Source organism: Aethalodelphis obliquidens, unplaced genomic scaffold, assembly GCF_003676395.1.
Source record: "Aethalodelphis obliquidens isolate GAN/ISIS:26980383/991018 unplaced genomic scaffold, ASM367639v1 scaffold113, whole genome shotgun sequence".
NCBI lineage: Eukaryota > Metazoa > Chordata > Mammalia > Artiodactyla > Delphinidae > Aethalodelphis > Aethalodelphis obliquidens.
In genome coordinates, this window is record NW_020838057.1 from 577,674 (window position 1) to 600,524 (window position 22,851).

The 22,851-nt window shown below is 45.3% G+C and overlaps 1 protein-coding gene across 1 annotated transcript in view; it reads left to right on the top strand.

The window, feature by feature from the left end:
- The window catches only part of CUNH19orf18 (chromosome unknown C19orf18 homolog), a 29,527-nt gene extending 12,473 nt beyond the window's left edge, over nucleotides 1-17,054 (top strand). The window contains exons 12-14 of the mRNA XM_027097211.1: nucleotides 5,523-5,652; nucleotides 6,324-6,392; nucleotides 16,812-17,054. The gene's annotated coding sequence lies outside the window, so the exon portion shown is untranslated. The remainder of the gene's footprint in view (nucleotides 1-5,522; nucleotides 5,653-6,323; nucleotides 6,393-16,811) is intronic.
- The last annotated feature ends 5,797 nt before the right edge of the window (nucleotides 17,055-22,851 follow it).

Here is a 22,851-nt window from a genome sequence, read left to right on the forward strand (position 1 = left end):
TGTGTGTGTGTGTGTGTGTGTGTGTGTGTGTGTGTGTGTGTGTGTGTTTCACCAGTTCTACCATATACAGTATGCTGTATTTATTTTTATTTTTTTAAAGTAGGATTAAAAGCCTTTTAGTCTTTTTTTTAAAATTAATTTTTGGCTGCATTGGGTCTTCGCTGCTGCGTGAGGGCCCTCTCCAGTTGAGGCTAGCCTGGGCCTTTCACTGCGGTGGCCTCTCCCTGCTGCGGAGCATGGGTTCCAGGCACATGGGCCCAGCAGTTGTGGCTCACGGGCTCCAGAGCACAGGCTCAGTAGCTGTGACACTTGGGCCCAGCTGCTCTGAGGCATGTGGGATCCTCCCGGACCCGTGTCCCCTGCATTGGCAGGTGGACTCCCAACACCTGTGCCACCAGGGAAGTCCCTATGCTGCATTTAAATGTCTTGATTTCCCTAATAGTCTCACTCCCCACCCTTGCTCCGATTTTTCTCAGGGCATTAAACATTCTACTGCATTCCTCTGCCTTAGTCTTTTTGTTGCCCGGCACTGTAGGACTGCAATATCCCTGCAACTGCCACAAGGTTTGGAATCTACCAGTGCCCTTGCTGGCAACTAATATTTGTGTATAGTTTGAAGAGGAGGTCTAAATTCATATTTTACCATTTGTGTACTTCAGTACTGCAGACCTTATTTATTTATTTATTTATTTGGTCACGCCACTCGGCATGTGGAATCTTAGTTCCCTAACCAGGGATCGAACCCGCACTCCCTGCATTGGAAGCATGGAGTCTTAACCACTGGACTGCCAGGGAAGTCCCCAGACCATATTTATTTATTTATTTATTTATTTAAATTAATTAATTTATTTATTTTTGGCTGCGTTGGGTCTTCGTTGCTGCACAAGCTTTCTCTAGTTGCGGCGAGTGGGGGCTACTCTTTTTTTTTTCTTTTTTCCGGTATGTGGGCCTCTCAGTGCCGTGGCCTCTCCCGCAGCTAAGCACAGGCTCCGGACGCACAGGCCCAACGGCCATGGCTCACGGGCCCAGCCGTTCCGCGGCATGTGGGACCCTCCCGGACCGGGGCACGAACCCGTGTCTCCCGCATCGGCAGGCGGATTCTCAACCACTGCACCACCAGGGAAGCCCGGGGGGGGGGGTGCTACTCTTGGTTGAGGTGCGCAGGCTTCTCATTGCGGTGGCTTCTCTTGTTGCGGAGCATGGGCTCTAGGTGCGTGGGCTTCAGTAGTTGTGGCACGCAGGCTCAGTAGTTGTGGCTCACGGGCTCTAGAGCACAGGCTCAGTAGTTGTGGCGCACAGGCTTAGTTGCTCCGTGGCATGTGGGATCTTCGCGGACCAGGACTCGTACCCATCTCCCCTGCATTGGCAGGTGGATTCTTTTTTTTTTTTTTTTTTTGCGGTACGCGGGCCTCTCACTGTTGTGGCCTCTCCCGTTGCGGAGCACAGGCTCCGGACGCGCAGGCTCAGCGGCTATGGCTCACGGGCCCAGCCGCTCCGCGGCATGTGGGATCTTCCCAGACCCGGGCACGATCCCGTGTTCCCTGCATCGGCAGGCGGACTCTCAACCACTGCGCCACCAGGGAAGCCCGGCAGGTGGATTCTTAACCACTGTGGCACCGGGGAAGTCCCTCTGTTTGTTTTTTACTGTAGATTTATATCTCAATTTGTTTCAGAGCAATTACTTCAAACGTACATAGTTAATTTATTTTTGTCTATGATCATTGCCGTATGATTGTTAAAGATAATTTCTTGAATTCCTAAACATGGTTGAATTTTTATAATTTTGACGCTTGAATTGCTTATGATAACTTTTATGAGTTTCCTATACCCGGGGACACAACTTTTGTGACTCTATGGAATGACAGGTTCATTTATATCTGTAGCCTTTAGGGGCGTCTGAAAGAATTTGTTTAGCCTCTCAGAGCACACTGAGCTTCCCGGGAGTCCAAACTAATACGTCTCCAAACACCTGCGCCATCAGTTGCAGAAAGGGCTCCCCAGAAATCTGAGTATGGCCTTTTCAAGAAGGAGCGAAGTCCCTCCTCTGCCCGAGAACCCAGACGCACAATTTCCCAGCGCCCCTGGCAGCGGAGCTCTGCCTTTTTTTTTTTTTTTTCTGCCTTCTTTACTAGAGGTCGGCGGGGCGTATCCTCACACGCGACCTGTGGTTCTGCGGGAACTACATTACCCAGAATGCTCCACGACGGGCGGCAGCGCCACTCAGCCAATCAAAGTCTCATAAAAGGGGCGTTTCCGTATCAGGTGCAATTCATAAGGGAGCGACTTCTGGTTTCCTTCTCGTGACGGCCATTTTAACTGCTCTGGGTCTGTTCTGGCTCCGGACTGCTGGGTCTGGACCGACGTGACGGCCAACAAGGTCCGAGAAGAGGCCTTGTTCCCCCAGGACAAAAGCAGGTCTGAGGCTCGGCGACGCCGCCCCGATGCCCCGCGCCAGGCCTGGCAGAGGGGCTGCCGATCTGGGTCCCGCTCTGCCCACAGACCCCAATGGCAGCGGTGGTGCTGAGGGACCCGCCTCAGGTAGATGCCTGTCCTCCGGACCCTCACCGCGCTCACCCCAGCAGACACTAAAGCCCCCAGTGCGGGGCGCCTGCTCTTGTGCTCGCAGCCCTCACCCCAGCAGACAATAAAGCTCCCAGTGTGGGGCGCCTGCTCTCGTGCTCCCAGCCCAGGACCCTGTGTCCAGGATGGTGAGGCGGCCGTGGGTGTGATGCCAAAAGCTTGGCCTCTGTGCACAGGTGCTGAATCGAATCTCGGAGACAGTTTTCGGTGAAGCAGAAAATAATAGTTTTATTGCTTTGCCGGGCGAGGGGGGACACAGTGGGCTCGTGCCCCGAAAACCTGTTGTCCCAACACCGGGGGAATTTGGTGAGGAGTTTTACAGCAACAGTTGAAGAACGCGGTTGTTGATTAGGATCAGGGTGTGAGCAGGGCTTGCATTCCTTTAATCTGGCCTCAGGTGGTGTCCTGATCTTCTCTGAAGAATGCTTCATCAAGTAGTTAGCATCTTCTATTTGTTGGGGGTTTTAGTTCAGTAGAGCTCAAGGATATTGTTATGAATATCCCTTGACCTACAAACAAGAAAAGCAAGACACAGAAAGGCTTCCGTACCCAGGAGCCCCTCAGGGTCCTGCTAGGTTTCTGGTGGGGCCCTGTTTCTGACAGTGTGGTGGCAAGTGGGGGAGGGTGACAGGCACAGGGACACCTTGTAAAAGGGGAACTGATCACTGAGGCTCAGAGATTAAGTAGCTATCCCAGACTTCAGGGCCAGGCAGGGGTACATGGAAGCCTGAGCCCATCAAACCCCTCCATAGACTCATCACTTGTTCCACATTTCCATGGCTGCTTATGGAACCAACACAGTCAAGTGGAAGATGTCCCGTTCCCTCGCTGGGCCTGACACTGAATCACATGTCTGGATTGTTGTGTCTTGGGACTGTTAAGTGCTATTTCCCCAGTCCTTGAGTCCCACCTGTGGGGTGGTGGAAAAGGAATTGGGGAGGCTCTCAGAGACAGTATTGTCTGGCAGGTGGCCAAGGCTCCCAAGAAAAGACGACATGAGATGGATGCACAGTCATAGTAGCAATTGAAGTGAGATGGCAGTCAAGCCAGAACTGGTGTTATTTACCACTCTGTACTCACCAGGATTTTGTGAGGACTTTGGTGGAGCTTGTTTCTCTCTTTTTTTTAAAAAATAATTTATTTATGTATTTATTGGCTGAGTAGGGTCTTTGTTGCTGCGCGCAGGCTTTCTCTAGTTGGGGCAAGCAGGCGCTGAGCGGGGGCTACTGTTCGTTGCAGTGTGCGGGCTTCTGATTACGGTGGCTTCTCTTGTTGCGGAGCACGGGCTCTAGGCGCGCGGGTTTCAGTGGTTGCAGCATGCGGGCTCAGTACTTGTGGCATACGGGCTTAGTTGCTCCGCGGCATGTGGGATCTTTCTGGACCAGGGATCGAACCCGTGTCCCCTGCTTTGGCAGGCAGATTCTTAACCACTGTGCCACCAGGGAAGCCCATGTAGCTTGTTTTTCATTCAGCCTGGAGGATAAGGTCAAGAGCAAATGTAGTCATCTGTGAGAGTCACTAGGCCTGGGGTAGGCCACCTGTGGGCTGTTCTTTGAACGAGGGGTAGGTGGACAGAGGAAGGTTGTAGTGGTAGGGGGCAGCAAGTGAAGCACACAAGTAGAGGAGAGCCATGTGTGTCTGAGATACACGTGTGATTCTGTGTGACTAAGTCAGAGGCAAGGAACTGAGCCAGGCAGGGAGATCTTCATAGAAAGTTTTGGGGCTGTGACTGCTAGTGGAAGCCATGGGATGTCTGGCATCATACTGGATTGTGTTTAACTATGTCAAGCATAATCTTTATGTAATCTGTCGAATTGCAGCATAAGCCCGTTATGGGTAGCCTTAACATGGGTGGTAGAAAATGGGATGGCTCAAATGTCCTCAGTGCAAGTTGCCCTCCCCACTCTGCTCCTACCAGATACCCCCTTTTTAGCAAGGAGACCAGAGCAGTTCCTGTTCATCCCTTTGTAGCAGGTTTCAGTTCCTACCAATCCATGGAATTTTGCACAAAGCCAATCACACCCTCCCATGGGAACCAAGGAACACTTCTCCCTCTTGATACTACAAAGCTTATGTCCCACAGCCCCCAGTGTACAGCCTCTCTTCTGGAGTACAACCTCCATGTGGCCCTGTGTAGTGTGGTGTGTCCTCCTCTCTCAGGCTGTGAGTATATGTGATTTATAAACTGCTGTCTATCTCATATGTTCAGTGTCAAATGTCACATGTTTGACTGTCTCCATAACTATACACTGGGAATTCCACCCTCAACAGTGGGTTGAAGAGGTGTTGATTAAGACACGAGTAATGTAGGGAGACCAAAGACATGCCTATGGTGTGGGCCCTAAGGTGGTGGTGGCCATGGGCATGTGGCTGTGGAATCTAGGGATGTGAGGGATGTGCATTCTAAAGAGTGGTGTGAACTTAGGGAGTATACCTGAAGGTTCCAGGATCTGGTATTGAGACTTTGGTAATACCAGGGTAATATGAGCCTCTGGATCCTCTATGCCAGGCCCATGGCTTAGATATTGTTGACCCGTCAACAACAAGGGGTTAGGAGCACCAACCCTCTGCACACTTGAAAATCTGCATAAAAGTTTACAGGTAGGCCCTCTGTATCTGTAGTTCCACAACTGCTGATTCATCCTACCTATACACAGATCGTGAGTACTGTAGTATTTATTTATTGAAAAAAATCCAGGTATGAGTGGACTCTTGTGGTTCAAACCTGTGTTGTTCAAGGGTCAACTGTATGTTTCTCCACCTGCCTCCTGGACCCAGGGATTAATGGGCACATGAAGACACAATGGCATCAGTGGTGCCAAGGCCTAGTTTCTCAAAACGCTGATTTAAGGAGCTTGGGAGGAGGGTGGGCATGGAATAGATGTTGGGGGAAGGGATTGTGACTCAGAAGTGGACTGCTTTTGGTTCTGTCATCATCTTAGCAGGGCAAAGTGACCTTTGAGGATGTGGCCATGTACTTCTCTTTGGAGGAATGGAATCTCCTTGACGAGCCTCACAGATGCCTGTACCAAGATGTGATACTGGAGAATTTGGCACTTGTAACCTCCCTGGGTAAGACCCTCAAACCTACACCTGTGCCCAGAGATAGTCTCTGCCCTTTCTCTTTCCCCAGGACCAGCTATGTCATTCTCAAATCAGGACTATGGGCCCTGCTTCCTCAGTTTCCTGAGTAGGTGCTGTGGTTGGTAGGACTGCCCTCTCCTCTCTTTGAGCAGGCCCAACACCTGCTTTCCTGCAGACTCCCAGGGAAGGATGCAGGGTCCAGAGTCTTGTACTCATCCTGAGTCCTACCTTACTTGCCTTCTCCCGGGCCAAGTGACTGTCCAGATCCAAGGAACGAGTGTGACCCAGGTCTAACTTACTTCCTCTAGTTGACATTTCCTCATGCCTGCCTGTGCCAGCAATTATCATCACTGACATAGTCACTACTTATGTGGATCATGTTCTGTTCTTGTAAGAGCCTCCCCCAAAGTTCTCTTTGTAATAGTTTTCTTTCCTGTGGGCTATCAGTATTCTGGGCCAATCCTGAATGCCGTCTGTCCTATCTTTCCCTTAACACTTCCATCACCCAAGTCCCATGTAGTTGCTTATATTGGGGGTGGGGTGGAGAGCCCTGGGTGGTTCACAGAATGGAAATAAATTGTCATAGTCAGTTAGTGCTGCTATAACAAACTAACATGGTTGGGTGTTTAAACAAACATTTATTTCTCACTATTCTTCAGTCTGGGAAGTTGAAGATCAAGGCACTGGCCTTGTGGAAAGAGCCTTCTCTTTTTCTACGAAAAGAATAGGTATGTACTGTCTACTGCCCTAGGATGGTTTGCCTCTCTTTGACAACTTATCAGGATTTGGACAACATTCCATGAGGACATAAAAAAGTCCTCTCCTGGAGCCTCTGGTGAACAGTTGGGTCTTGCTTTACAGTGTGGTTCCATTCACAGCCTCCATCCTCCACCCAATCCTACTTCTAAACATGGCATCTCTCAGCAAAGAAGCCAAGCATAGATTATGGGAAAAATGGTTAATAACCAGGAAACTGGGTCTCACTGAGGAGAAGCAGCTTGTCCAAGGAACTATGGCCTCAACACCCACAAATCCCATTAGGGACTTCAGGGTTCCAAATCCTGCCTTAGCACTTGCAACTTGGAGTGCTTAAATGAGTAACAAACCTCATTCTTCTTTAGATCTGTAGAGCACAGTGATTTTCACATTCTAGGAACTATATCCTGACACTGTAAATTTTTAAACCTGCAGTTTAGGAGACAGTTTAAAAGGTAGAAAGGGAGCTAAAGGGCAGAAATTATGATTGCATAATACATTACATTAGTGTGTTGCTCAGTAGCTTACCAAACCCTTTTACCCACATGTTTATCCCTGTCTGTCTTAGTACATTCAGGCTGCTGTAACAAAATACCACAGACTGTGTAGCTTATAAACAACAGAAATTGATTTCTCACAGTTCTGTGGGCTGGAAAGTCCAAGATCAAGGCACCAGCATGAGGTTCTGGTGAGGGCCCTATTACTTGTTCATAGCTGCCACCTTCTCTTTATGTCCTTATATGTTGGAAGGGGCTAGAGAGCATTGTGGGGTCTCATTTATAAGGGCACTAATCCCATTTATTATGGCCCCACCTTCATGACCTAATCACCTGCCAAAGACCCCCACTTCCTAATAACATCACATTGAGGATTAGGATTTCAACATATGAATTTTGTGGGGACACAAGCATTCAATCTATAGCATTCTACCCCGGTTCCCAAAATTCATGTCCTCTCACATACAAAATAAATTTATCCATTCCAACAGCCCCCAAAATCTTTTTTTTTAACATCTTTATTGAAGTATAATTGCTTTACAATGTTGTGTTAATTTCTACTGTACAACAAAGTGAATCGGCTATATGTATACATATATCCCCATATGCCCTCCTTCTTGCATCTCCCTCCCACCCTCCCTATCCCACCCCTCTAGGTGGTCACAAAGCACCAAGTTGATCTCCCTGTGCTATGCGGCTGCATCCCACTAGCTATCTGTTTTATGTTTGGTAGTGTATATATGTCAAAACCACTCTCTCACATTGTCCCAGCTTACCCTACCCCCTCCATGTGTCCTCAAGTCCATTCTCTACGTTTGTATCTTTATTCCTGTCCTGCCCCTAGGTTCTTCAGAAACTTTTTTTTTTTTTTAGATTCCATATATATGTGTTAGCATATGGTATTTGTTTCTCTCTTTCTGACTTACTTCCCTCTGTATGACAGACTTTAGGTCCATCCACCTCACTACAAATAAGTCAATTTCATTTCTTTTTATGGCTTAGTAATATTCCATTGTATATATGTGCCACATCGTCTTTATCCATTCATCTGTTGATGGACACTTAGGTTGCTTCCATGTCCTGGCTATTGTAAATAGAGCTGCAATGAACATTGTGGTACATGACTCTTTTTGAATTATGGTTTTCTCAGGGTATATGCCCAGTAGTGGGATTGCTGGGTCATATGGTAGTTCTATTTGTAGTTTTTTAAGGAACCTCCATACTATTCCCCATAATGGCTGTATCAGTTTACATTCCCACCAACAGTTCAGGAGGGTTCCCTTTTCTCCACACCCTCTCTAGCATTTATTGTTTCTAGATTTTTTGATGATGGCCATTCTGACCAGTGTGCAGTGATACCTCATTGTAGTTTTGATTTGCATTTCTCTAATGATTAGTGATGTTGAGCATCCTTTCATGTATTTGTTGGCAATCTGTATATCTCCTTTGGAGAAATGTCTATTTAGCTCTTCTGCCCATTTTTGGGTTGGGTTGTTTGTTTTTTTGCTATGAGCTGCATGAGCTGCTTGTATATTTTGGAGATTAATCCTTTGTCAGTTGCTTCATTTGCAAATATTTTCTCCTATTCTGAGGGTTGTCTTTTCACCTTGTATATGGTTTCCTTTGCTGTGCAAAAGCTTTTAAGTTTCATTAGGTCCCATTTGTTTATTTTTGTTTTTATTTCCATTTCTCTAGGAGGTGGGTACAAAAGGATCTTGCTGTGATTTATGTCATAGAGTGTTCTGCCTATGTTTTTCTCTAAGAGTTTTATAGTGTCTGGCCTTACATTTAGGTCTTTAATCCATTTTGAGCTTATTTTTGTGTATGGTGTTAGGAAGTGTTCTGATTTTATTCTTTTACATGTAACTGTCCAGTTTTCCCAGCACCACTTATTGAAGAGGTTGTCTTTTCTCTATTGTATATTCTTGCCTCCTTTATCAAAGATAAGTTGACCATATGTGCGTGGGTTTATCTCTGGGCTTTCTATCCTGTTCCACTGATCTATATTTCTGTTTTTGTGCCAGTACCATACTGTCTTGATTACTGTAGCTTTGTAGTATGGTCTGAAGTCAGGGAACCTGTTTCCTCCAGCTCCGTTTTTCTTTCTCAAGATTGCTTTGGCTATTCAGGGTCTTTTGTGTTTCCATACAAATTGTGAAATTTTTTGTCCTAGTTCTGTGAAAAATGCCATTGGTAGTTTCATAGGGATTGCACTGAATCTGTATATTGCTTTGGGTAGTATAGTCATTTTCACAATGTTCATTCTTCTAATCCAAGAACATGGTGTATCTCTCCATCTGTTTGTATCATCTTTAATTGCTTTCATCAGTGTCTTAATAGTTTTCTGCATACAGTTCTTTTGTCTCCTTAGATAGGTTTATTCCTTGGTATTTTATTCTTTTTGTTGCAGTGGTAAATGGGAGTGTTTCCTTAATTTCTCTTTCAGATTTTTCATCATTAGTGTATAGGAATGCAAGAGATTTCTGTGCATTAATTTTGTATCCTGCTCCTCTACCAATTTCATTGATTAGCTCTACTGGTTTTCTGGTAGCATCTTTAGGATTCTCTATGTATAGTATCATGTCATTTGCAGACAGTGACAGCTTTACTTCTTCATTTCCGATTTGGATTCCTTTTATTTCTTTTTCCTTCTCTGATTGCTGTGGCTAAAACTTCCAAAACTATCTTGAATAGTAGTGGTGAGAGTGGGCAACCTTGTCTTGTTCCTGATCTTAGAGAAAATGGTTTCAGTTTTTCACCATTGAGAACGATATTGGCTGTGGGTTTGTCATATATGGCCTTTATAATGTTGAGGAAGGTTCCCTCTATGCCTACTTTCTGGAGAGTTTTTATCTTAAATGGGTGTTGAATGTTGTCGAAAGCTTTTTCTGCATCTATTGAGATAATCATATGGTTTTTATTTTTCAATTTGTTAATATGGTGTATCACATTGATTGACGCAAATATTGAAGAATACTTGCATTCCTGGGATAAACCCCACTTGATCACGGTGTATGATCCTTTTAATGTGCTGTTGGATTCTGTTTGCTAGTATTTTGTTGAAGATTTTTGCATCTATGTTCATCAGTGATATTGGCCTGTAGTTTTCTTTTTTTGTGACATCTTTGTCTGGTTTTGGTATCAGGGGGATGGTGGTCTCATAGAATGAGTTTGGGAGTGTTCCTCCCTCTGCTATATTTTGGAAGAGTTTGAGAAGAATAGGTGTTAGCTTTTCTCTAAATGTTTGATAGAATTTGCCTGTGAAGCCGTCTGGTCCTGGGCTCTTGTTTGTTTCCCGGACCGGGGCACAAACCCGTGTCCCCTGCATCGGCAGGCGGACTCTCAACCACTGCGCCACCAGGGAAACCCCCTGGGCTCTTGTTTGTTGGAAGATCTTTAATCACAGTTTCAATTTCAGTGCTTGTGATTGGTCTGTTTATATTTTTTTCTATTTCTTCCTGGTTCAGTCTTGGAAGGTTGTGCTTTTCTAAGAGTTTGTCCATTTCTTCCAGGTTGTCCATTTTATTGGCATAGAGTTGCTTGTAGTAATCTCTCATGATCCTTTGTTTTTCTGCAGTGTCAGTTGTTACTTCTCCTTTTTCATTTCTAATTCTGTTGATTTCAGTCTTCTCCCTTTTTTTCTTGATGAGTCTGGCTAATGGTTTATTAATTTTGTTTATCTTCTCAAAGAACCAGCTTTTAGTTTTATTGGTCTTTGTTATTGTTTCCTTCCTTTCTTTTTCATTTATTTCTGATCTGATCTTTATGATGTCTTTCCTTCTGCTAACTTTATGTTTTTTTGTTCTACTTTCTCTGTTTGCTTTAGGTGTAAGGTTAGGTTGTTTATTTGAGATTTTTCTCATTTCTGATGTAGGATTTGTATAAACTTCTCTCTTAGAACTGCTTTTGCTGCATCCCATGGATTTTGGGTCATTGTGTTTTTTCTGTTTTTATTTTTTATTATTATTATTTTTTTGAGGTACATGGGCCTCTCACTGCTGTGGCCTCTCCCATTGCGGAGCACAGGCTCTGGACGCACAGGCTCAGCGGCCATGGCTCACTGGCCCAGCTGCTCCACGGCATGTGGGATCCTCCCGGACTGGGGCATGAACCCGCGTCCCCTGCATCGGCAGGCGGACTCTCAACCATTGCGCCACCAGGGAAGCCTGGTCATTGTGTTTTCATTGTCATTTGTTTCTAAGTATTTTTTGATTTCCTATTTGATATCTTCAGTGATCTCTTGGTCATTTAGTAGCGTATTGTTTAGCCTCCATGTATTTGTGTTTTTTACAGTTGTTTTCCTGTAATTGATATCTTGTCTCATAGCATTGTGGTTGGAAAAAATACTTGATAAGATTTCAATTTTCTTAAATTTACCAAGGCTTGATTTGTGACTGAAGATATGGTCTCTCATGGAGAATGTTCCATGGGCACTTGAGAAGAAAGTGTATTCTGTTGGTTTTGGATGGAATGTCCTATAAATATCAATTAAATCCATCTTGTTTAATGTGTCATTTAAAGCTTGTGTTACCTTATTTATTTTCATTTTGGATGATCTGTCCATTGGTGAAAGTGGGGTGTTAGAGTCCCCTACTATTATTGTGTTAACTTTCAATTTCCCCTTTTATGGCCCTTAGCAGTTGCCTTATGTATTGAGGTTCTCCTGTGTTGGGTGCATAAATATTTACAATTGTTATATCTTCTTCTTGGATTGATCCCTTGATCATTATGTAGTGTCCTTCTTTTGTCTCTTGTAATAGTCTTTATTTTAAAGTCTATTTTGTCTGATATGAGAATTGCTACTCCAGCTTTCTTTTGATTTCCATTTGCATGGAATATCTTTTTCCATCCCCTCACTTTCAGTCTGTATGTTTCCCTAGGTCTGAAGTGGGTCTTTTGTAGACAGCATATATACAGGTCTTGTTTTTGTATCCATTCAGCCAGTCTATGTCTTTTGGTTGGAGCATTTAATCCATTTACATTTAATGTAATTATCAATATGTATGTTCCTATTACCATTTTCTTAATTGTTTTGGGTTTGTTTTTGTAGGTCTTTTCCTTCTCTTGTGTTTCCTGCCTAGAGACATTCCTTTAGCATCTGTTGTAAAGCTGGTTTGGTGGTGCTGAATTCTCTTAACTTTTGCTTGTCTGTAAAGGTTTTAATTTCTCCATCAAATCTGAATGAGATCCTTGCTGGGTAGAGTGGTCTGAGTTGTAGGTTTTTCCCTTTCATCACTTTAAATATGTCCTGCCACTCCCTTCTGGCTTGCAGAGTTTCAGCTGAAAGATCAGCTGTTAACCTTATGGGGATTCCCTTGTAAGTTATTTGTTGCTTTTCCCTTGATGCTTTTAATATTTTTTCTTTGTATTTAATTTTTGATACTTTGATTAACATGTGTCTCGGAGTGTTTCTCCTGTATGGGAATCTCTGTGCTTCCTAGACTTGATTGACTATTTCCTTTCCCATGTTAGGGAAGTTTTCAACTATAGTCTCCTCAAGTATTTCCTCAGACCCTTTCTTTCTTTTCTCTTTTTTTTGTGGTACATGGGCCTCTCACTGTTGTGGTCTCTCCCGTTGTGGAGCACAGGCTCTGGACGCACAGGCTCAGCGGCCATGGCTCACGGGCCTAGCTGCTCCATGGCATGTGGGAACTTCCTGGACTGGGGCACGAACCCGTGTCCCCTGCATCAGCAGGTGGACTCTCAAACACTGAGCCACCAGGGAAGCCCCAGACCCTTTCTTTTTCTCTTCTTCTGAGACCCCTATAATTTGAATGTTGGTGCATTTAGTGTTGTCCCAGAGGTCTTTGAGACTGTTCTCAATTCTTTTCATTCTTTTTCTTTATTCTGCTCTGCAGTAGTTATTTCCACTATTTTATCTTCCAGGTGACTTATCCGTTCTTCTGCCTCAGTTATTCTGCTATTGATTCCTTCTAGAGAATTTTTAATTTCAATTATCGTGTTGTTCATCATTTGCTTACTCTTTAGTTCTTCTAGGTCCTTATCAAATGTTTCTTGTATTTTCTCCATTCTATTTCCAAGATTTTGGATCATCTTTACTATCGTTACTCTGAATTCTTTTTCAGGTAGACTGCTTATTTCCTCTTCATTTGTTTGGGCTGGTTGATTTTTACCTTGCTCCTTCATCTGCTGCATGTTTCTCTGATTTCTCATTTTGTTTAACTTACTATGTTTGGGGTCTCCTTTTTGCAGGCTGCAGGTTTGTAGTTCCCATTGTTTTTGGTATCTGCCCCCAGTGGGTGAGGTTGGTTCAGTGGTTTGTGTAGGCTTCCTGGTGGAGGAGGCTGGTGCCTGTGATCTGGTGAGTGAGGCTGGATCTTGTCTTTCTGATGGGCAGAACCATGTCTGGTGGTGTTTTTTGGGGTGTCTGTGAACTTAGTATGATTTTAGGCAGCCTCTCTGCTAATGGGTGGGGTTGTGTTCCTGTCTTGCTAGTTGTTTGGCATGGGGCATCTAGCACTGGAGTTTGCTGGCCACTGGGTGGAGCTGGGTCTTAGTGTTGAGACAGAGATCTCTGGGAGAGCTCTCGCCAATTGATATTACGTGGAACCAGGAAGTCTCTGGTGGTCCAATGTCCTGAACTCGGCTCTCCCACCTCAGAGGCTCAGGCCAGAGCATCAAGACCCTGTCTGCCACATGGCTTTCCTGGGCTTTGGTTTGCTCATTTTAGTTTTTGGTCAAGCTCCAGTTGACATTTGGTTTGGCACACCATCAAGATTCTGAATGTTTCCAGTTTTATTTCTCCAATTTCCTTCCTTCTGATGATTTTTCTAAAAGCTTACTCTTCAGGTTTTTAGAAATCTCATTTTTTTCTTCTCAGTAATTCTGTGAGGTTGGTCCTGTTGGTCAAATTTTATAAAAGAATTCCTAAAGAGAATAAGTTGCTTGACTAGGATCACACAACAAATAAGAATACTAGGATCTCTTGATTCTTCTCAGTAACTTCTCTCTTCCCCCATATTTCTCTTTGTATCCTGGCCCAGCCCCACTTCCACAACCTCTCCAGTCTAAATCTCAGCAAGGGTCTATTGCATCATAGACTTTGTTCAGCTGGTTAATGGGTTTGGGCTCCTTTTAGCCCTATTGAAGACAGATACCACATATACCGTTAATTTCCCACATAGATTTCCAGAAACCTGACTCCCAGCCAGAAACCCAAACCCTGTGGGTGGAAAGGAAAAAACAAAAAAATCCCCCAAAAACCTACTACACCACCATTTCCACCTTGCAGGGCCAGCAAACATGCCCCCCAAATCTTAACTAGTTCTAGCATCAACTCTAAATTCCAAAGTCTCATCTAAATATCATTTATATCAGATATTGGTGAGACTTGAAATACAGTTTACCCTGCAACAGATCTCTCTCCAGCTGAGAACCTATATAACCAAACAAGTTATGTGCTTCCAAAATATAGTGGTGGAATAGGCATGAGGTAGACATTCTCATCCCAGAATGAAACAATTCCCATTCTAAAGGGAAGGGAGAAAGGAGTGATAGGTACCGAGTAAGTCCAAAGCTTACTGGGGCAAATGTCTTTGGACCTTAAGCCTCAAGTATAATCCTCTGTGGTTCAGTGCTCTGCCCTCCAGGCCCACTGGGGAGCAGTCTTGCCTCTGCTGCTCTCCTGGATTGGGATCTCATGACGGTGGCTCTCAGACTGGCACTGTTAGCTGGTGGCTCTGTTGGTGTTGTGTCCAGGTGCTACGGCTCTGGGAATCCCTGGCCCCATGTGTCTGCCAAGCACAACACAGCTCTCTGCCGGGGCCCCGCCGTGAGGCATGGAGTGGGAACATCGTGGTGTGCCTGACCCAGATAGGTGGCCCCACCCATTGGAGTCATGTTGCTCTCCCTTGGCCCTTGCTCTCTGGGCCTGTGGTGGAGGTGGCAGCCATGAGGGCCCCTGATCACCTTAAGGGGGATCATTTTTGAGATGGCAGATGAGGTTTCTGGGTCATATGCATGCTAATCTTATCAAAGTCTTAGTGTTCCCTTCTGAAAACACCTTCTCATTCTTTTCAAAATGGATAGGCTGAGAATTTTTCAGATCTTTAAGTTCTGGTTCCTTTTTGCTTAATAATCCCGTCCTCAAGTCATCTCTCTAATTGTATCTTACTCTAAGCAGTCAGGAGGAACCAAGCTGCTCTGCAGCACGGTTTAGAATTTTCTCAGCTAAATATCAAATTTCATTGCTCACACATTTTACCTTCTATAAAACACTAGAACATGAACAAAATTCAGCCAAGTTCTTTTCCACTTTATAAAAAGGATCTTCAGTGTTCCTTGTCTAATAACACGTTCCTCATTTCTTTCTCAGACTTCATCAGAATAGAATAGCATTTACCATCCATATTTCTATGCACATTTTGTTCATGATTCATTATCATCTAAGAAGATGGAAGCTTTCTCTATAACTCCCCTCTTTTGTTCCTAAGCTCTTACCAGAATTAGCATTCTTGACAATATTGGCTTTTGCAAATATGCACCTCAAAACTCTTGGTAGCCTCTGACCATTACCCAGATCCAAAGCCACTTCTAATTCTTCAGGTTTTTCTTGCAAGCAGCATCCCACTTCTCAAACCAATTTCTGTTTTAGTCCAGTCAGGTTTCTATAACAAACTACCATAGGCTGGTACTTACACAACAAACATTTATGTCACAGGTCTGGAGGCTGGGCAGTCCTCGATCAAGGCACTGGCAGTTTCAGTGTCTGGTGAGGCCCACTTCCTTGTTCATAAATGGTCTCCTTGTTGCTGTGTCCTCACATGGCAGAAGGGGAATGAGAAGGCTTTCTGGGGTCACTTGTACAAGGGCACTAATCCCATTGGTGAGGGCTTCACCCTCATGATCTAATCACCTGCCAGAGTCCCCCACCTCTTACTACCATCACATTGAGGGTTAAGATTTCAACATATGGTGTTTGCAGGAACATAAACATTTGAGTTTGTAGCATAAATCCAGCTACAGCAGTATGGATTCCATGGGAGCCTAGGCCTGGGGGAGGCACGATGTCTGATCTGTGCTCAGATCATACAGAAACCTATTCTGTTTGTGTAGTATTTTGGTGCTGTTGACAAAGGCAGCCTAATGCCTTTCCTTTCCCATTCTTGACACTGCCAACTTGTCAGGTCTGCTATTTGTCACTTCTGCTCTTCCAGCTCAGGGCTGTTCACCACATCTGTGGGCTACACATCTCACTCGCTGTTCTCATTGCTCCACCTGTAGTACTCTCTGACATTGGCCTCTCCTCTACATGTGCATTGTAACATGCACACATATTCTTTCTTTCTTTATTTTCTTTTAAGACTTTTTTGATGTGGACCATTTTCAGAGTCTTTATTGAATTTGCTACAGTATTGCTTCTGTTTTATGTACTGGCCCTGTGGCCCCAAGGCATGTGGGATCCCAGCTCCTCGATCAAGGATCGACCCCGCATCCCCCGCACTGGAATGCAGAGTCCCAACCACTGGACCGCCAGGGAAGTCCCACACACATATTCTTAAACAGTCATTGAACACCAGCTACTCTGTTGTAGTTGCATTTTCTTGGGCCTGAACACACTCTTCTACGTAACACACCGATGTCAGCAGAAGACCAGATCTCCAGAGAGAGTTGTTTCCAAGGGAAGGAGTTGTAGACCCTTTCCTCCCTGTGCTGCACCCAGTGGTGCTGTATTTAACCTCGTGAGTCCTCCCCTGTTCTGTGATCTTCAGAGGCCCAGTTCTGCTAATCAACCCATTCTCAACCTGTACCCAACTCTTTGGTCCCCAGAACAATCCCACTGATCATTCCTGGGTTTGTCCCCCACACACTTTTCTACAGGTTACCCTTCTCACCGGAATCAACATGCACTTCACCAGCATTTCTTTCTTTCAGGTTGTTGGTGTGGAGTGGAGAATAAGGAGGCATCTTCTGAGCACAGCATTTCTGCAAAGTAATGCCACAGGATAGGACTCTTAAAGCAGGTCTGTCTCCCCAGAAGGCCCACCTCTGTGAGATGTGTGGACCCATGTTGAGAGAGAGTTTGCACTTGGTTGAACACAGAATCCATGAAAAATGAGGATTGACTGATTGTCTTGCCATAAATTGTGCATACTTAAAGATATACTCAGGCTGAAACTTGTGCTTTTTTACCATTTTATAGACTAACCAAGATTTTGTGAGGACTTTGGTGGAGTCTGGGATGTTTCATTCAGCCAGGTGCATATGATCAGGGGCAAATTCAGTCATCTGTGAGTCACAAGATCTGGGGTGGGTTATCAGTGGGGCTGGGCTTTGAATGATGGTTGGATGGACAGAGGAAGGGTGTGATTTCTGAGGGCACAGCAAGTGCAGGAAAAGCAGATAGGACCATGGGTAGCTGAGATCCACACATGGTTCTCTGTGACTGCGTCTGAGCCAAGGAGTTGAATGAGACCTGCATGGAGTGATTTGGGGCTGTGGTTGCTAACAGGAACCATGGGAAGTCTGTAGTCATACTGGATCCTCTCTGAATTTGTCAAGGATATTCTGGATGCTGTCTGCCAAGTTGCGTTGTAAGTTCTAAAATTAAGGCCAATAGGTATGCTGCCTTGACATCTGGTGAAACAAGTATGCCCTCAAATGGCCGTGGTGCAAGTTTCCCTTCACATGCTTCTCACAGGTAATGTCTCCTAACCTTACAACCCTTTTTATCAAAGGGAGCAGGCACAGTTCCTGCTTATCCCTTTGTAGTTAGTTTCAGTTCCCTACCAGCCTGCAGAGTCATTTAAACAAGCCAGTCATGTCCTCTTGCGGGAAGCAGGGCACAATACCCTCTCGATCCCACAGAGACTGCATCCCACAGCCCTTTGTTGTTCACTCCGCCAGTGTGTGGCCTTCCCATGGCCTTGTGTGTTGTCTCCCACATGTTAATATGTGGTTAATAAATGGCTGTTGATTGCGTCTGGCCAGTGTCAGGGGTCGTGTGTTTGCCCACACCCTTAGGGTAGGAATTATACCCTCACCAGTGGGGTTATGAGGAGGTGACTGAAACACGAGTAACAAGACGCCTACAGTAAGGGGCACTGATGCTGGTGGCCGTAGGTATGGGGCTCTGAGAGATGTGCGTTCAGATAGGGGGCACGTCTGATGGTCTAGGGCACTGCACTGGAAACCACATGACTGTGGCCACACCCGGGTAATAGCCTGTGGAGGTGGTACATCCTTCTGTGCTTGTCCCAGAGCTGAGCTGTTGATTGCCCATGTGCCTCCTGCCACTGATGGCTTTGCCCAGTGATCAATGGACCCCTGAGGAGACAGAGGCACCAGTGGACCAGGGCCTGGTTTCTTCTCTGAGTTGGGGAGGTTGGGAGGAGGATGGGCATATGGTGGATGTGGGGGTGGGTGGGTTGGTGGAGAATGGATTGTGGCTCCTTGAGAGTGGGGCTGTTTGTGGTTTCATCTGTCCCCATCATAGCAGGATGGCGTGACCTTTGAAGATGTGGCTGTGACATTTTCCGGGGAGGAATGGGGTCTCCTTGATGAGTCTTGGAGATGCCTGTATTGTGATGTGAAGCTGGAGAACTTGGCACTTACAGCCTCGCTGGGTAAGAACCTCAGATCCACCCCTGTGTCCTTCCTCTTTCCCCAGTGACAGCTCTGTCCTCTCATCAGGACCACAGATACTGCTTCCTTTCCATTTCCCTCGGTTGGTGCTGTGGTTGGTTGAGATGATGTGTGAGCACTGCCTTCTGCTCTCCTTGAGCAACCCCAACACCTGCTTCCTGTGGTGTCACGTGGAAGGTGTCAGAGGCAGAGGTTTTTCAGTCACCTTAGTGGACCCCCCTTTGTTTGGCCTTGCCCTGGCCAGGTAACTGTCCAGATCCAAGGCACCTGTGTACACCAGGTTCTAATTTTTTCCTCTAGCTGACATTTCCTCATGCCTGCCTGTGCCAGGAATTGTCATCGCTGACATGGTCACTACTCATGTGGACCGTGGTCTGTTCTTGAAGACCCGCCTCTGAAATTCTCTTTTTATTTTATTTTATTAATTTATTTATTTGGCTGCGTTGGGTCTTCGTTGCTGTGCGCAGGCCTCCTCTAGTTGTGGCGAGCAGGGGCTACTCTTTGTTGCTGTGTGTGGGCTTCTCATTGCGGTGGCTTCTCTTCTTGCAGAACACAGGCTCTAGGTGCGCAGGCTTCAGTAGTTGTTGCTTGCATGCTCTAGAGCACAGGCTCAGTAGCTGTGGCACACGGGCTTAGTTGCTCCATGGCATATGGGATCTTCCTGGGCCAGGGCTCGAACCCATGTCCCCTGCATTGGCAGGCAGATTCTTAACCACTGTGCCACAGGGAAGTCCCTCTTTTTTAAATTTTAAATGTAATGTTAATTTTATCGAAGTGTAGTTGATTTACAATATTGTGTTAGTTTTAGGTGTACAGCAAAGTGATTTAGTTATATATATATTTTTTGTTTGTTTTTCTCAGATTATTTTCCATTGTAGGTTATTACAAGATATTGAATATAGTTCCCTGTGCTCTACAGTAGGTCCTGTTGCTTATCTATTTTATATATAGCATTGTGTATCTGTTAATCCCATACTTCTAGTTCACCCTTCCCCCACTTCCCATTTGTCAACCATAAGTTTTTTTTTCTAAGTCTGTGAGTCTCTTTCTGTTTCTTGAATAGATTCATTTTTATTATTTGTTAGATTCCACATGTAAGTGATACATAATATTTGTCTTTCTCTGATTTCATTTAGTATGATATTCTCTAGGTCCATCCATTTTGCTGCAAATGGCATTATTTCATTTTTTTATGGCTGAGTAATATTCTATAGTGAGTATGTGTTGTGGATATGTGTGTGTGTGCATCACATCTCCTTTATCCATTCATCTGCTAATGGACACTTAAGTTGCTTCCATGTCCTGGCTATTGTAAATAGTGCTGCTATGAACACTGGGGTATATGTGTCTTTTCGAATTATGTTGTTCTTCAGATATATGCCCAGGAGTGGGATTGCTAGATCATATGGTAGCTCAATTTTTAGGTTTTTTGAGGAACCTCCATACGGTTTTCCATGGTGGCTGCACTAACTTACATTCCCACCAGCAGTAGGAGGGCTCCCTTTTATCCGCACCCTCTCCAGCATTTGTTATTTGTGGACTTTTAAAAAATATTTTATTTAATTTTTTATTTATTCTTGGCTGCTTTGGGTCTTCATTGCTGCGCGTGGGCTTTCTCTAGTTGTGGTGAGTGGGGGCTACTCTTTGTTGCGGTGCACAGGCTTCTCATTGCCGTGGCTTCTCTTGTTGCAGAGCATGGGCTGTAGGCGTGTGGGCTTCAGTAGTTGTAGCGCACGGGCTTCAGTAGTTGTGGCCTGCGGGGTCTAGAGCGCAGGCTCAGTGGTTGTGGTGCACGGGCTTAGTTGCTCCGCGGCATGTGGGATCTTCCCAGACCAGGGCTCGAACCCGTGTCCCGTGCATTGGCAGGCGGATTCTTTACCACTGTGCCACCAGAGAAGTCCCTAAAAATTTTCAGTTCTTAAGGATACACTCCAGAGGTGTTTCTTCTGGTTTAGAAGGGGATCCTCCCATGTTGAGCAACCTACAACCAAGCATTCCTAGAAATGGAATCCGGCTTCCCAGAAACATTTACCAGGAGGCTTTAACTTGAAGGGGTCAGAGCATCCTCCGAATTCCTTTCGAACCTAATGGGGTTTTCAGTGTCTTCTGCTCTCCCATCGCCCAACCAGATGCCTGTGGCCAGCTCAGTCCCTTTCATGAGGGTCCCCAGGGGTTGGGGGTGGGGACGTTTGAACCAGTGCCAGTGCGTTGCTAGGACTCTCCCTGAGGGGCATCTGTTGTGTATAAAGCCTATGTCCTATAACAAGTTTCCCTACACTGGGGTGTATTCCTCATGCTTGAACATCTACAGAGTTTATAATATGGGCTTCTGGGCAGCGGCCAGCCCGATAGGCTGTCCATAGCAGTGTATGGGCTGCCAAGGCCTGGAGTGAAGGGGGTCCGATAGATTCAAAGAGGAATCCTTGGAGAAAGTGGAGCTGGGCAAGGGGTTCAAGACCCGAGGCCGGGAAACAGAAATTCTTTAGATTTTTGTAAGTTGGGTGAGGTGAGAGACTAGAGAGCAGAAGAACCCCAAATCCTTTCCCCTGTCTGTTTTGTGGCTATGAAAAAACTGGGGAGAGCCTGATGATTCCATCTGCCACAGGCAACAGCGAGCTTGGACAATGTTTTCCATGTAATTTAACACACCAAGTGAACCCAGCTAGTTTAGGATCTCTCTTTGGGATGCTCCAGGGGCCCTTTGAAGCACCCCAAAGTTAGCTGGAGTTCAAAGAATCTGATATTTGGAAAGTTTGTTCAAAGTTTTCAAAAGTTTTAAAACACCTCATCAGAGAGGATCATACCCAAAAGATTAAAAGCAGGGCCTGGGACAGAAATGGGTACACCCACATTCCAAGCAGCGTGAATCACAATACCAAGAGGCAGATGCCACCCAAGTGTCCATCGTCGGATGAATGGGTAAACTACATGTGATATCCACACAAAGGAATGTCATTTCAGCCTTAACAACAAAGGAAATTCTGACAACTCCTACAGCATATACGAACCTCAAAGGCATTATGATCAGTGAAATAGCCCTGTCACTTTAAAAGGACACACATGATGAGTTACTACATATAGGAGGTATCCAGAGAAGCACAATTCAAAGGCAGAAAGTAGAATGTGGGTGCCAGGGACTGAGGGGAATTAGTGTTCAATCAAAGTACAGCGTTTCACTGGTGAAATTGGAAAAGATCTGGACGTGGATGGTGAGGTTATTTGTACAACAACGTGCCTGTGGTTAATGCCATAGGACTGTGTACTTTAAATGGTTCAGATGCTAAATGTGATGCCCATTTAGTCACAACAAACAATGAATGAAGTACCGATCTGTGTAACCACACAGAAAAGGCCACCCAAATCATACTTGTGTTGTGTGCTCTCAATCCATCAAGGTTGTGAAAAGGAGGGAAAGGATCTGTTAGTGTTTCAGAAAAAGAAACCTGGATCAGAATGGAAAAAGACATTTCCCTAGCGTTGGGGCACCTGGTGAAAGTGGACGTGGGCCTGTGGATTGGATTATAATGTGGAAACCATAAAAATGTCCTCACTTGGAGGTCACATGCTGCTTCCCTGGAAGAGGATTTCTGCTTTGCATAAAACACAATATAGAATTCTGTGTGAAATGGCAAATGTGAGTCTTTTCTACTGCTAGGGACAATTTTCTAGCCTTTGGAAATGACTGCAGAGTCAATTACTTTTCAAAACAAGCATGTCAGTGAAGGGACAGGAAAGCAGAGAAGATGTCATAGTTTGTTATGGAGGCCAAGCCCTACCCAGCTCCTGCTCCCCAAAGTGATGGTTCAGTTCACCGCTGTAGGATGGCAGAGATTTGAGGGGCACGGCGGGAAGATTATGTCAGTAGCCACCATGTCTTGGTGTTCTGGATGACCTGGATGTTTTAGAAACAGTGGTATTTCTAATTGCAGCTTTCCACATCCAAACACCAAAACACGGTTAGCAGTAGTGCATGAATTCAGGGAAGTTGCATGATACAAAATCACAAATACACAAAAGTCAGCTGTGTTCCTATACACAAATAATGAAACATCAGAGAGAGAAAAGAAGAAAACCATCCCATTTATAATAGCATCAGAAGGACATAACTCCTAGGAATAAATGTAACCCAAGAAGTGAAAGACCCGCAAACCTGCCCACAGAGAGGCCAGGCCTCTGCTCCTGGCTCTGGGTTGTCACCTTGCATCAGATGGGTGTGTCCGTGCTCCGTGGTCTTCACACTGGGCTGGTCTGTGCTGACGGCGTGACGCATGGTGGGGTTTCCTGAGCCCCTCACAGGCGCTGGAGTGAAACTCCAGCCACACGGGGTTCC